Here is a 16,519-nt window from a genome sequence, read left to right as displayed (position 1 = left end):
ATACCGCTTAGAGAAACAAGCAAACAAAAAATAGACCACTAATGAAGCATCATGCATGACCATTATCACATCTCCTGGGTAATGTTCACGTCTCTTTGCCACGCAGCTCACTAACTATCTGATTGTCAGAGGTGGCAAACATCCAGTGCAGATGTGCAGAGTGGAGATGCAATCTCATGATATGAGTGGGTTTTCACACACACACACAAATCTTGGAGAATGGCTTCCATCTCAGGCAGACCTGTTCACCAGGAAGGATTGGCCAATGTTAGACTTTTAAACCTGAAGAGGGAATCTGCAGGGTGATGCAAGACAGTTGCTTCAAAAAAGAATGATTTGAAAGTCAAAGGATTAAGAAAGGCAATTGGGGAAACTGGTAACCCCAGGGAATATTTTTTGTAAAAATTGTTCTTTGTCTGATCAGACTGTAAAATCAGCCATGAAACAAAGGATGCTATATTATACGATTGTGTTAGAAAAGTTCTTTCCTTCCCCAGGTCAGTAATTCACATTCTTGGTTTATTTTAAGACTTGGTCCATATACCATATAATATAAACTAAACCTTCCTAATATAAATTGAAAGTTGTGGGGAGTTTTTCACATTACTTAGTTTCATTTTTCCATAGAAATCCCAAACATTTAAAAATTTTAATTAATATGAAATTTTGTTCCCCATTGGAAGTGGATTCCATTTAAGAAGCTCTTTATGCTCAGAGAATGGGGACCTCTTGTATGGCACACATGCACAAAGAACAGCATATTTTCAACCTTCGGGAACTGATAATTTCCCAGGTTATTAAAAATGGAAGGAGGGCTTTTTCAAAGAGGAGTCCAATTGAATAAAATTCTCATTCCCTGGAGCTTTTCATGACCTAGATAGGAGGAAGCTCAGTGAGAGTCTTAGCTTTCCACACTCTCCTTCAAGCCAGCAGCAGTTCTACTACTGAATATCTTTTCTGCTTACCAAGCTCTTAGAGAAGCATAAAGGAAATGTAAAGTAGTCAAAACAAAACAACAACACACAATTCTTGTTCTCAAACAGATTGTGATACAAATATACACATTTATTCATGAACTCCAAATAAAGAGCCTTTAGAAAATATAAACAACCTTAAACACAGCTTGCTAGAACTTGTCCTGAACGGGAATATATCCCTACAGGAAGTTTTGTGTTCAGGCAATGGCTGGTATGTGAAAACAGCTCTTGCATTAGCAGTGGTAACCATTTTAGTCATGGGAGACAAAATGTAATAACTTTAAAAGGAAAAAAATGAGGTCACTTCCAAACAGAATGGTGTGACATGTTTTCAGTATCTTGGCAACTGTCATGCATAGCTAAGCTGGGGGGGGGGGGGGGGGCGGGGCCGGGTTCTATGGTAGGAGCTCAGGGCCTGGGGGGTTTCAAGGAAGCACAGAGTGGAGGGGCATCGGGAGGAGGGGCTTGCCAAACCTGCATCTTTGGGCAATCGAAGCACTTTGGTGCCAACAGGTCTGGATTTGGATCCTGGATCTGTCACCTATTCATCATGAGCACACAAAACTCTTTGAGCTCAACTTCCTCATTTGTGAAAAATAACTAATTTTTCAACCGGGTGTTGTCTGAGTGATAAACTAAATAAAGCAGCTGCATACCTGATTTATAGAATGTGCTCAATAAAAATAGTTCTCTTACCATCATAATTATCATTATTAGTAGTATTTTAGTAGTATTATTAGTATTTTTTTATTAGTATTATTTAGTAGTAGTATTAGTCTCCCTATTTTTACTCACCTGCCCTTCCCTCTCCCATCTATCCTTCACACAGAAGAAGCCCAATGATCTTTTTAAAAATATGAGTCACATTGTGTCATTTCTCTCTTTAAATATAGTCCACTCTTATAGAATAACTTTGATATTTTTTCAAAGTGAACTTTGGGCAAATTGAAGTTACTGAATTGAATTTTAGTACCATCTGGTTGATAATGACTCAAATTCGAGGTTCCTTACCTCCTCTTGTCTTGAGAACTATGATGACCAAATTGTTCATCATAGATATTTCCCTTTCTATTGAATCTTTCTCATTAGCGTACAAACAAGTTGCAGAATCGCAACACTTTCTATTATGCCCACAGAAAGTGCTCCCACTGGAAAGTGCTCCCGTTTCTCTGTTGCTCCTTAGAGTAGGACTTTGCGAAGGACTAGTTTGGTCCTTCCATCTCCACTCTCACTTCTCATTTTCTCATAAATCTTCTCAAATCACTTCTCGTCTCCATGATTCCATGAAAATTCGTCTTGTCAAAGTACACATAACTTCCTTGTTTCCAAATCCAATGGTCTCTTTTCACTTGATCCTTTGGTAGCATTTCACATGATTTCTTCCTTCTGAAGCATCTATCTTCGCTTCTATGATATCACATGCTTTATCTTTCTAATTTTCAGGGGGCTCCTTTTCTGTCACCTTGCCTGAATGTCTCAAATCTAAAGAATCACTAAATTTTGGAGTACCACAAGAATCAGCCCCATTATCTTCTCAATCTCTCCTGGCTGTCCAGCTAATCCCATCTGTACCACGGCCTTAAATAGCATCCATGACTTTGACTCTGATACAGAGACAAATAGAAGGGTAGATAGAGGGATGGGGATAGTTACCTGATCCTCATGTTTCCTCAGATTCTCAGATTCCTCTTTATGTTTACAAGACATTACTCTCTGGTTGCAGTAAAAGCACTTGAAATCTAAACCCCAGATATCCATCCCAACCTCATCCCAAATTTGCTCCTCAACCAGGCTTCTAAATCTCATAGTACATCAATGACACCACTATCTACTGGGTTGCTCAAGCCATAAACCTGGAAATCACCCTTGAGCCCTCCTTTCCCATTGCACTTATGGTTTGTGGACTCCTCTTGTGGAAATTGGGACACCTGGGTGGCTGAGTGCTTGAGCGTCTTCCTTTGGCCCAGGGCATGATCCTGGAGCCCCGGGTTCGAGTCCTGCATCAGGCTCCCTGCATGGAGCCTGCTTCTTCCTCTGCCTGTGTCTCTGCCTGCCCCCTCCTGTCTGTGTCTCATGAATAAATAAAATCTTAAAAAAAAAAAAGAAAAGAAATTACCCTGACTCTACCCAATTCATTTCCAGCGCCACCATGCCCATATTACTGCATAATCACCTATTAGTCTCCCTATTTTTACTCACCTGCCCTTCCCTCCCCCATCTATCCTTCACACAGAAGAAGCCCAATGATCTTTTTAAAAATATGAGTCACATTGTGTCATTTCTCTCTTTAAACCCTTAAATGACTTTCCATCACACTTAGAACAAAAGCCTCATTTGATCCTATGCGGTATGATCTGGACCCTGCGTACCACCTCTCAACGTTTACTCCCTACCACCCACCACACCCCAGCAGCACTGGTCCCCTATTTGTTCCTCTGTTCTGCCTTGGACTTCCGCTTTTCTATTTCTTCCATCCAGGATCTTGATCTTTCTCAAATGTTAGCTTCTCAGACAGGGCTTCCCTGCCACCCCATCAAAAGGAGCCCCATTACACTCTATCCCATAACCTGTGTAACATATTTGCATTGTATGTATGTATAACTACCTAGTATTTTCCTGTTCATTGTCTCCTCTCACCAGATGGGGGCTTCCCAAGGATGGTCTTGTTCACCATCACCAGTGGCCAGCATGGTAAGTTCTGGTAAGTTCAAGTTCTGATAGATGAAAATGTCATCTGCTGGCCAGTTGTCAGACACCCGTGTGCAGATACAGTCATTAGCAATATCAGCTTCAGATTTTAATCCTGTACTTTCTTTTGGGAACTGAAATAGGCATGTCGATGGTAACACGTTTTAAGGGCAAATCCACACACACAAAAACAATGCAAAGTAATTTTAGTATTAGATTCCCTCTCCTCCTCTCAGAATTTATATCCTATTCCAAAGCAAAATTAAACACAAATAAAATGAATAATGTAGGAGTTTACTGTTTTAGATGATCCTTGTTAGTGTTTCTCTAAACTACTTTCTCTGGGTATGGTCTGTACTCTTCTAGTGCATGCAACCAACAAGGCCCTGCTGAACACCTCCTGTGTGCCAGATGCTTACCTATAGAGGAGACCAGATGCTTACCTATGGAGGAGACACAGATGAATGGTACTCTGCTTGCCTTCAGAGAGACATAAAAACAGAGGGTTCCAGTCAAAAGTACTCCTTGTAACTCTAGAAACAGGCACAGGATAACTCTGAAGTCCCAGTGAAGGTACCTACCCCTACCCAGATAGTTTCAGATAGGCTTTCTGGAGATGGCACAAGTAAGCCAGGAGGTGGGAGAGGCAGCATGAGTGAGGGGTGTGCCAGGTGAAGGAAAGCAAGAGCAAAGGCAAACACTTGAGACTTTAAGTACACAGCAGGTGCATGGATAGAACTGCACAAATAAGAAAACAACTCAAACTAGTTGTATTAGTTTGAGAGAGCTGCCATAATAAAATACCTCAGGCTGGGTGGCTTAAACAACAGAAGGGTATTTACTCTCAGTTCTGAAAGCTAGGGATCTAGCTAGAGATCTTTTCAGCTTGTATATGACCATCTTCTCTGTGTATCTTCACAAGGTCTTTTCTCTGTACTTGTGTTTGTACAATTCTCCTCTTCTTTTAGGATACCAATCATCCTAAACTATAGCTACCTTAATTATCTCATTTTAACTTATCTCGTTAAAGACCCTATCTCCAAATCCAGTCACACTTGGAGAGACTGGGGTTTAGGACTTCAATAAATGAATTGCGGGGAGGGGGACAAAATTTAGCCCATAAGACTAGAAAACAAAGAAGGAAATATTATTATAGAGATACCAGGATGTCACACAACAAGAATGTAGCTGAGCATGTGAGAGGTGTCTCCCTCCCTTCCTTCCTTTCCTCCTTCCCTCCCTCCCTCTCTCTCCTCCTTCCCCTCTGTCTCCCATCTCTGTTTCTCTCTTTTTCTATGCAATTGTATAATACAGCTTGAAGAAGAACCATCTATGTACCTACTCCCTAAGAAATGGATCCTTCTTAGGAATATTCTGTTTCTGTTTTTAAAGATTTTATTTATTTACTCATGAGAAATACCGAGAGAGACAGAAACACAGGCAGAGGGAGAAGCAGGGAGCCCGATGGGCAGGGAGGGGTGGGACTGGATCCTAGGACCCTAGGATCATGACCTGAGCTGAAGGCAGATGCTCAACCACTGAGCCACCGAGGGGCCTCAAGGAATATTCTGTTTCAAGCAAGCCCCTTCTATTTTTTTTTTTTTTTAAGCAAGCCCCTTCTAAATGGCTTCCACTACTTCTGGTGCCTAGATTTCATGTCAATTAGTTTTCTCCCCTCTTTTCCCTTTGTTTTACTCAATAAGGACATATCCTTACCCAAAGCAATGTATTTAGTTTTGTCCATTTTACACTTTTGAAACAAAATTATATAGTGTATATATAGTATATGACATGTTTTCTTCTTTAAATACTATATTGTAAAATCCAAACATGTTTATGTATGTTACTGTATTTCATATTCATGCTGTGTAATGTGTATGACCATTCAGCCATTCTATTTGTTGTGACAAGTATTACGTTGGGTTGTTTCCAGTTTTATGCTGTCATAAACAAGACCACTATAGATTTCACGTATAAGCCTCCTGGTGCACGTGAGCTAGAAATACTCTAGGATATATTTAATAGGAGTAGAGTTTCTTGTTCACAGGTTCTGCACATACTGACCTCACAAGTCGCTGCCAATTATTTTCCAAAGTGGAAAATAACTACTAACTACTACTATTTTTCTACATTCTTTCCAAGACTCAGTACTGTTAAACTTTTTCATATTTTGGTAAATATGAAACAGTACCTCACTGATGACTTTTATTTTCCTTGCCTTTATTGCTAAATGAGATTATGCATCTTTTCATCTAGTTATGGGCCACTTGAGTTTCTTTTTTTGTGTAGTAACTTTTCATACCTTTGCTCACTTTCTATTTTTTATTGGGTTGTATTGGGTTGTTTGTCCTTTTCCTATTGTTTTTTATTTTTATTTTTTTTTAATTTATTTATTTATGATAGTCACAGAGAGAGAGAGAGAGAGAGGCAGAGACACAGGCAGAGGGAGAAGCAGGCTCCATGCACCGGGAGCCCGACGTGGGATTCGATCCCGGGTCTCCAGGATCACGCCTTTTGGCCAAAGGCAGGCGCCAAACTGCTGCGCCACCCAGGGATCCCTCCTATTGGTTTTTAAAATTAATTTCTATAGTATTTTGTTAATGATGTGTGTTGCAAATCTTTTCTTTCAGTTTGTTGCTTGTTTTTTTTCATTCTTCTAAGTCATCTTTCAATGAGCATTTTTATTTTTAATGTACTTCAGTTTATCATAATTTTCCTTTATAGTTAGTGCTTTTGAGTCTTCTTTTAAAAGTCTAAACATACTTTAAGTTCCTTAATATATTCTCCTATTTGTCTTGTAAATCTTTTCAGTTTTGGCTTTCAATTTGAAGTCTTTAATTCATTTAGAATAGATTTTTAATGTGTGAGGGAACAATCCAGCTTGATATTTTTCTGCACAGATAGTAAGTTGGTTCAATAGCACTACTGAATTGTTCATCTTTTTTTTTTTAAGATTTTATTTATTTATGACAGATAGAGAGAGAGAGAAAGAGGCAGGGACACAGGCAGAGGGAGAAGCAGGCTCCACGCAGGGAGCCCGACATGGGACTCGATCCTGGGTCTCTAGGATCATACCCCGGGCTAAAGGCGGCACTAAACCATTGAGCCACCAGGGCTGCTCTGTTCATCCTTTTTTCACTGATGTGCAGTGTTCAGTCATTAATAGAGTTTCCATATTTACATTAGGCTCTTCCTTTTCCATTCTTCTATTCTCTTCATTGGTCTGTCTAACCTTGTGTTAGTACTGATAGCCTTTATTACCATGCTTCATAATAAGTCTTGATATAACAAATCAAGTCACTTTTTCAGGAGTCTCTTGACCATTCTTTGCCCTTTGTGCTTCTTCATATATTTGAGGATCAGTTCCTCAATTTCTAGGCAGGGAGGGATGGGGAGACTCTTGGGGACCTAGATTTAAAGTGAATTGGTCAAAAGCCCAGAATTATATTGTCAATTAATCTTCAACAAAGGTGGAAAGAATATCCAAAGGGAAAAAGGTAGTGTCTTCAACAGTGTTGGGAAACTGGACAACTACATACAAAAGAATGAAATTAACCACTTTCTTTCACCATACCCAAAAATAATTTCAAAATGGGTTAAGAACCTAAATGTGAGACCTGAAACCATAAAAATCCCAGAAGAGAGTGCAGATAGTAATTTCTCTGACATTGACCATAGCAATACTTTTCTAGATAGCCCTCCTGCAGCAAGGGAAACAAAAGCAAAACTAAACTATGCGGACTACATCAAAATAGAAAGCTTCTGCACTATGAAGGAAATAATTAACAAAACTAAAATACAGCCAATGGAATGAGAGAAGAGATTTACAGATGACTAACCTGATAAAGGGCAAATATCCAAAATATATAAAGAACTTCTATAATTCAACATAAAAAAGACAAATAATACAATTAAAAATGGACAGAAGACATGAACAGATATTTCTCTAAAGACGTACAGATGGCCAATAGACACATGAAAAGATACTCAAATCACTCACCATCAGGAAAATGCAAATCAAAAGTATAATAAGATACCACCTCATATCTGTCAAAATGGCTAACATCAACAACAAAAGAAACAAGTGTTGACAAAGATATGGAAAAAAAAGAACCTTCTTGCATTGTTGGTGAGAATGCAAACTGGTGCAGCCACTATGGAAAACAGTATGGAGGTTCCTCAAAAAATTAAAAATAGAACTACTAGGACACCTGGGTGGCTCAGTCAGTTAAGCATCTGCCTTTGGCTCAGGCATTATCTCAGGGTCCTGGGATTGATCTCCGCATTGGGATCCCTGTTCTGCAAGAAGTCTGCTTCTCCATCTCCTCCTCCCCCTGTTTGTGTTCTCTCTGTCTCTCTCTTTCTCTTTGTCAAATAAATGGATGGTATCTTTAACAACAACAACAACAAGGAACTACTATCTGATCCAGTAATCGCACTACTGGGTATTTACCCAAAGAATAGAAAATAATAATTCAAAGAGATATACGCACCCCTTTTATAGCAGCATTATTTACAATAGCCAAATTATAGAAGCAGCCCAAGTGCCCATCGATAGGTGAACGGATAAAGAAGTGGTATATATATACACAATGGATTATTACTCAGCCATAAACAAGAATGAAATCTTGCCATTTGCAACAGCATGGATAGGTCAAGAGAGTATAATACTAAGTGAAATTAATCAGAGAAGGACAAATGCCATATGATTACACTCATATGTAAAATTTAAGAAACAAACCAAATTAACAGAAATAAGGAGACCAATCAAAAAACAGTATCTTAAGTATAGAGAACAAATGGATAGTTATGAGAGCAGAGGTAGGGTGGAGGGATGGGCGAAATAGGAAGGGGATTAAGAGTACACTTATCTTCTTTTTTTTTAAAGATTTATTTATTTATTTATTTATTTATTCATGAAAGACAGGGAAGGAGAGAGAGGCAGAGACACAGGCAGAGGGAGAAGCAGGCTCCATGCAGGGAGCCTGACATGGGACTCGATTCCAGGTCTCCAGGTTCACACCCCGGGCTGAAGGCGGGGCTAAACCGCTGAGCCACTGGGGCTCCACAAGAGTACACTTATCTTGACGAACACTGAGAAATGCCCAGAATTATTGAATCACTATATACTGTACACATGAAACTACTATAACACTGTATGTTAAGCATACTGGAATTAAAATTTTAAAAATAAACATTAAAACAAAAAAAATTAAAAATGAATAAATAGATAAATAAATATAAAACAAAAAAAGTCCATATAGAAGCAAAGAATGTTAAATCTATCTATAAACACAAAACATCTTTCCATTTATTTAGTCCTTCTTTAATGGCATTCCACAAAGGCTTAAAATGTTTTCATTAAAAGCTTGTTTATTTTGGAAGATTTTTCTCTCATTCCTTTATACTTTTGCTGGTACTATAAATGACATCTTTTTTCAAAATTTTATTTTTTAATTACTTCTACTGATGTATAGAAATGTAATTGGTATTTCTGCATTAATTTTATATTCAGCAACCTAGCCAAACTCTCTTTATTGATTTTCATGATTTTTCTATAGATCCTTTTAGGTTTTCTATGAAGACAACCATTTCATCAATAAATACTAAGTTTTATTTTTTTCTTCTAATCTTCATGTGGGAGACACAAATGAAAAGTACTTGAAGTTATAATCAGAAAATGTTGAGATTTGTTCGGTTTAAAGTGTGAGAGAAAGGGAAGAATGAAGAGTATTTCTTTTCCCAGGTTCTACGAATAGTGGCAGTGTCTCCACCTTGAAGGCTACAAAAAGAAAATGCCTTAAATTAAACAAAAACAAATTATATACAGAGACCAGTAAATTAGATTTGTTCTAACCAATATAGAATTAAGAACCTATATAGAGTGGAATCATGTTCTTAGCATCCAGCTTTTGCAAATGATATTGATGTTGTCAACATCCTAAAGGTGATTGCACAGTACAACATCTATAAAATGTAGCCATGTAGATTTTTCCAGAATCTTTAGAAAATATATTATCATCACCACACTACAATAGGTATCCTTCTATTTTTTTTTAATTTTTTAATTTAATTTCAATTTGCCAACATATAGTGTAACACCCAGTGCTCATCCCATCACGTGCTCTCCTTAGTGCCTGTCACCCAGTTACCCCATCCCCCTACCCTACAGGTATCATTTTAAAACTTAACCAAATCACTTCAGTCAGCTTAGGAATTGTGACTTATAGTGTTGTAATATATTCATTATTGAGATTATACATATTTGGAGATATTTAACTTTCAATGGTGAAAAACTACCCTCCACGAAAAGCTAAAAGATTAATGGGGCTCAGGGAAAGGGGATCAATCTTAGATTAGTGAATATATGCTGTTGGGAGGGAGGGGGTACTGCCCTTGACAGGACTGTAGCAATATTCTTAGCAGATATTTGGAAATGTTCCTTAAAGCAGAGCATGATTTGTCTAGTGAATTGGGGAAATGCAGAAGCGGAACATGGTCTTTCCATCTAAAACTTGAGGATGTAAAGATCTGGACTAGGAAATTTGAGGTTTGGGTGCCTGGCTGGCTCTGTCAGTGGAGCATTCAACTCGTGATCTTGGGGCGGTAAATGTGAGCCCTATATTGGGTATAGAGATTATTCAAAAACAAAATCTTTTCTTTTTTTTTTTTTTTTTAGATTTTATTTATTAGACAGAGAGAGGAAGAGGGAGAAGCAGGCTCCATGCAGGGAGCCTGACATGGGACTCGATTCTGTGTCTCCAGGATCACGCCCTGGGCCGAAGTCAGCGCTAAACCACTGAGCCACCCGGGCTGCCCTCAAAAACAAAATCTTAAAAAAAGAGAGAGAGAAAAAGAAAATTTGAAATCTGTCTGTACTTAGGTATCCTTAGACACAAAGGAACCTAAAATAAATCAAAGATAAATACTTTATATTTTTAACAAAAAAACTTGACAGAACTAAAACTTATAAAAATTATGTGGTAAGAAAATCTGTTCTTGTTTTTTTCAAAGTATCTACATTTACAAAGAGTCTATTACGTTTGCAAAAAGAAAACTGCTGAAGAATCTTTTATTAAAGTTAGCCAGAAATCTTCGACCAAGATCGTTATTTGAAAAACTAAAATAGTTGATCTGCTTTCTCTTGGGAGAGATCTGTCTAAAATAGTTTGCAGGATAACAATGGGTCTTGGGATATGACAATTCCATGGCATATTTTTCCACATATTGAAATGAGATTCAGATTTCACATTTGCATTGTCTGAGAAGCCTAGTCAAATGGAGAAGTTGTCCAAAAGAAAAGGGGCTTCATCTAATTCCATAAGGATCATTTGTACTAACTCAGCTAAATTTGAGATAGATACAAATTATATAGATGTATTTTCCCATGTTAATCATAAAACATTTTCCATCAGGAAAGTAAGTGCATGAGGAGAGGTTGGGGAGGGGCAAAGGGGAAGAGAAACTTAGGGAGGCTCCTCACCCAGCATAGAACCCCTCTTAGGGCTCGATCTTATGACCCTGAGATCATGACCTGAGATGAAATACAGAGTCGGAGGCTTAACTGACTGAGCCACCCAGGTGCCCCAGAAAAATAAGATTTTTAAAAGAATGTAATTGTAACTTTGGCTTTCTACTAATATAATTGAGTAATGAGTCCACAAATAACCAATTTCTCAGTTACCTGAGAGGTTGTATGAGATGATTATTAAGGTCTCTTGTAAGAGTCTATGGCTCTAAAACTAAGAGCTCTTTGTAAGGAATTGATGCAACCTAAAATTACTCCTAATAAAGGGCTCTGTTTGATTCTATGTCCTCTTCATGTGTGCTGCTGAATTAACAGTCTGAAGACCTCAGAACAAAAAGATGGTCATGTACTTAGCAAAATTTCACTACTTCTTGCAATCCTCTTCTTCATTACAAAAAGACTGACCAACCTGTGGGAATGGTGACAGCTGGAGCATGATTAGCGGGGAGGACAGAGGGCTTGGAGATGGCAGGAAATCAGATGGAAAAGGTGGAGGGTAGAGCTTTATCACACAAGGGGCTTTATTTTTTTTTTTAATTTTTTATTTATTTATGATCATCACAGAGAGAGAGAGAGAGAGAGAGAGGCAGAGACACAGGCAGAGGGAGAAGCAGGCTCCATGCACCGGGAGCCTGATGTGGGATTCGATCCTGGGTCTCCAGGATCGCGCCCTGGGCCAAAGGCAGGCGCCAAACCGCTGCGCCACCCAGGGATCCCACACAAGGGGCTTTTAATGCTGCAAATTAACAGTTCAAAATTGAACTGAAAAAGATTCCTTAAGCAAACTCAACAGAATACAGTAGCAAACTAAGAATTGCTCTTAATTTTCCTTTGCCTGAGCAAGAAAACTTAGACATATCCAATTGAAAAGGAGACTTATGAAAAAAAAGGATAGATAACTCAGCACAGGCTGCAATTTGTAGTTACCTAACATGTTTTTATCTCTTTAGTGGTAAGTCTGTACCTCTCTAAACACAGTATCATTTACGTATATCTGATAGCTTTAAAGAGATAAAATTGTTCCGGAGAATTAGGAAGGCTACATAAAAACTCAGATTTATAATTTTATGGCCTGGGTAATTCTGTGTCATGTTACTTACTTCTGAAAAATGGTTTTTAAACTGACCCACAGAAAAAAAACTGAGTATGAATACATTTTTATATAAAAATCATAATAAGCTGAGGTTGTCCTTAAGAGAAAATAGAAATTTAGGATTCTCCTTAGGGTAATATTTCTATTCTCCAATCTTAATTGTTTTTTGCATGTAAATGAATTTAGACCCTTTGGCATAAGCAATAAGAGCACTGAATAATGTATGCTTTAAAAAGAACAAAATAAAAGTTTTCTTTATGTGTGAAGAAGTCTGATATAAAATATGTTGACTTTTTAGAAGAGCATTAGAGGGAAGTAAGTCTAGCGAGACTGATAAAAAACAGTGAAAATATGAGGCTTGAAGTCCAGTTGTATTACCATGAAAGAGTGACAGTACAGACTTCGGAGTCAGACTGACTGGGTTTGATTTTGCCTTCGTCACGATCATGCACAAGCTAATGAACTTCTATGGGACTCTGTCAGCTCATCTGTAAAATAGGAATATAGGACAATCAGTATATGGTTTCACTCATACGGAGAATAAAAGAAATAGTGAAAGGGATTATAGGGGAAAGGAGGGAAACTGGGTGGGAAAAATCAGAGAGGATGACAAAACACAAAAGACTACTAACTCTGGGAAACAAACAAGGGGTAGTAGAAGGGGAGGTAGGTAGGGGGATGCGGTGACTGGGTGATGGGCACTGAGGGGGGCACTTGATGGGACAAGCACTGGGTATTATACTGTATGTTGGCAAATGGAACCCCAATAAGAAATATATATATATATATATATATATATATATATATATGAATATAAATAAATGCCTACAACACAGGATTGTGGTCCAGATCAAGTGACTCAGTAAACCACTTAGAGTATTGCCTGCACAGGTACAAGCATGGGTCATTCATCGGTTCATTCACTCATCAACATGAATGAGCACGACTACGTGTTGGGCACTGTTTTCGGTACTGTAAGCACATCAGTGAACAGAGTAAATCAAAATCCCTGCCCCTGTGGAGCTTGCATTCAAGTGAGGACCAGACAGAGTCTGATACGTTTTGAAGGTAGAGAGCTCAGTACGGGTTAGCTACGAGCATGATGATAGGCATCATTCCAGAGCCCTGTATTGACTGAGCTTAATGAACATAATAAAGCATCTGAATCTGAGGAAACACTCAGTTCCGGGTCCCCTCAGAGAGTTCGACTCCTCAGGAGCAGGTGAAGGAAGCCTGTACACCAAAGGCACCGCCACCCTGGGTTTGTGGAATATTCTCAGGGCTCAGATCGCCATGCTCCTTGTTTTTCAAAATAAGACAACCTGCTCACTCTGCGCTCCCTTGTGTCATCGTGTCATCCCAAGCTCATTCCACCTCGTTACTTCACATTACATCCAGGCACTTGACTATGTTTTTGTGTTTGGTTGTTTTTCCACTGCTTTCTGGATTTCTGTCAGCAATCCAGTTTTACAAATTGCTTGGCTGAGATTTGTATTTGTCGTCTTCCTTTGAAACTGTGATTCACAGTGTACACCCTTTAAACAGAATCTGCTCAGCCCATGAGACTAAAAAGCTTGTTTCAAAAACAAATTGCAGAACAGGCTGCCTACCCGGGGTTTTCGCGCAGCATGCTCAAATGGTCAAATATAATTAAGAGACTACACTCAAGATCTCTATTTTTTAAATTAGCCAAAATGTTTTTAGATGCTGATCAGATGGTGATGTCATTTCACACCTCCAGGGTGCTGGAGACAAATCCAGTCAGCTGAGAAAACAAACTTCAAATTAGAGAAGATGTTGGCCATCTTCGAAGGAGCCTGAGAATTTGTGTAAGCTGCATTCAGATTGGACTTTTTGATTCAATATGAAAAAAGTGACGATCACAGCAGGTCCTCGGTTCATAAACTTTTAACTTAGGGACATTTAACAGAACTTAGGGACATTTAACAGAACTTAGGGACATTTAACAGAACTTAGGGACATTTCTTCTTGTCCCGTCCTCTCATGTGTAGGATGGGGCGATAGTAGCATTTACTTCTTGGTGTTATTTCAGGGGTTAAATAAGGTAATATATGTAAATGCTCTGTGCCACACACAACCAGGGTTGGCTACAATTGTTCTTTGTCATATACCCTATGCTCTGTGCTCTTGCCCGAGGGGAAAGTAGGGTTACAATATCAGTGACCCTGAGCACTGGCAGAGTTGTAAGAACCTCAGTCTTTTGTAGATCATTCTCCAGGGTTCAGAGAAACCCGCAGGAGTGGCATGGATCTATTCGAGAAGAAAACCCTAGGGTGCTAGCCCCTGAAGCTATCTTGGAGGACTGCTGAGTCTGCAAACGCTCTGACAAGGGCTGCACCACCCTCCCAACCACCTTGGGCCTCAGGCCTCCACTCCTCCACTCCTCCAGGGTCCTTCACCAGCCTGTTCTACAATGTCCTCAGGAGGCATGTGTGAGGCAAGCCTTTCATTTTTCCAGCTGCTGCACCAGCAGGAATCCATGGGGAAATGTGGGCTCACCATGGGGAGCACATCCTCCGCTGCCAGGGGCCTTTCCTCTCACTGTCGACCATTCCCTAAGCTATCTGCCTAGAATTCTTCAGTCCCTTATGCATATAGGCCCTGGTGCATATGCTCAACCCATCCTCCGAAATCCGCGAAAAATTCAAATTTTTAAACAGAGATTACTTCTCGACATTCTGGGAAGTGAGAACAAGGTGGACATGGGCCACAGATCTAGCCTGGCCACAGGCAACCCCCTCGCTTCCCTGTTCCTCAGTTCCCCTCTTTTCATTGGGAGTAGGCGTAGCCCCCTTGCAGGGTCGCAGTCAGGACGCACTAACCCACGGGCAATAGTTTGCTCAGTGCCGGGACAAAGGTCAGCTCTGGGCTCCTGCCCACGCCTGTCCCAGGCCCCACACTCAGAACCCTGCTTCCAGCATATCATCCAACTCCAAGCAGATGTTCCTCAAGCACAATCCTCGGCAAAACATGTCCTCCTTCCTCCCCCAGGTCCAGCATCACAGGGTCCTGCCACTGCTAGTTGGGAAACACCTCCAGAATCTCTCTCCGCCTCCATCCATCTCCACTACCGGCCTTTCCCTAGGCCCTAGCAGGTGGCCCGAAGCACTGCAAGAGCATCAGACACCCACAAGTGTCACCCCTTTGGCTCACTATCCCTTCCGGCTGTGCAGAGTCATGCCCTGACCCCTCACTCAACGACTTGTTCCATAAGCCTCTGAGGCCTGATCCTTGGTGGTTCTTTTGGAAAAGAGTTATTAGCCTCCCTCTGGGTCTCCTAACTCTCACCTCCTACTCAGCCCTGAAGAGGATGGCTGAGCAGGTGGGTCTAACCAGCTGAAAAGAGAAGATACCATGCCCTGTCACCCCGAGCTTCTCGCCCATCTATTCAAACACTGAGGGCCTTTGCTGACTGTTGACCCTTTGCACATGATATACCATTTTTGTAGAATGGCCTTTTCTATTGTTTTCATCTTGTCAAGCTTCTATTCAGCCATCAAGAAATAATATACCTGCTCAGGGAAGCCTTTCCAGCCTCCCCAGATCTGGTTTACAGCTCACCTCACCATATATGGATACCATACAATTCCCCTACCTAAATTCCTCAATACCACATCTTACTCATCTTTGACAACCAATTCCTGGAAATTACACAGTAAATTCTCTGTAAATATGTAATGAATGAACAAATGAACGAAAGCTGGGGTTTTCATGCTCCCCTTAGGGATAAGTCACAGTTCCAAGACCTACTATTCAGGAAAAGTAGAAAATAGTTCTTTTCCAAGGGCAAATTCCCAAGGATGTGAAATGATTTTTCAGGTAAATTTCATACTGATTACCCAAACTATGAGAAAGTTTCCTTGGTTCTCTATTTGGTTTTGTGTGTGGGGACCAAGTCCTCGGGCACCTGACAAGAAGGGCCAGCTATGCAACTTTGGAAGGTCGTTGTATAATGTGAATCTAGACCTCTGGGCCAACTCAGTAAAACGCAAAAGTGCCTGCTATTTTAGAACTTCAGTGAAACAAACTGAGAACAAATCTCTGGGGAAATGGAGAATAATTTCTAGCCGCGGCCCTTCTTAGTAAGACACTGCAGAGAAAGAGGTTTTAAACATCATGTCGATTAGTAAACGATTAATATCATTTATTCAATCTATTCAATAATAGATTAATGTTTAATTTATTTAATGCTTCCAAGAAGAAAAGGGGAAC

At 39.8% G+C, this 16,519-nt stretch overlaps 1 long non-coding RNA gene across 1 annotated transcript in view; it reads right to left on the bottom strand.

The window, feature by feature from the left end:
* Positions 1 to 9,047: 9,047 nt before the first annotated feature.
* Positions 9,048 to 16,519, bottom strand: part of LOC112679008 (uncharacterized) — a 19,869-nt gene continuing 12,397 nt past the window's right edge. Inside the window, exons 2-3 of the long non-coding RNA XR_003148072.3 lie at positions 12,665 to 12,774; positions 9,048 to 9,447 (exon numbers count right to left, since the gene is read on the bottom strand). This is a non-coding gene — a long non-coding RNA (uncharacterized LOC112679008). The remainder of the gene's footprint in view (positions 9,448 to 12,664; positions 12,775 to 16,519) is intronic.

The sequence above is a fragment of the Canis lupus genome, chromosome 2, assembly GCF_003254725.2.
Source record: "Canis lupus dingo isolate Sandy chromosome 2, ASM325472v2, whole genome shotgun sequence".
In the NCBI taxonomy this organism is placed as follows: Eukaryota; Metazoa; Chordata; class Mammalia; order Carnivora; family Canidae; genus Canis; species Canis lupus.
The sequence above is the reverse complement of the archived record's forward strand: the minus strand, read 5'-3'. Positions and strand labels throughout refer to the sequence as shown.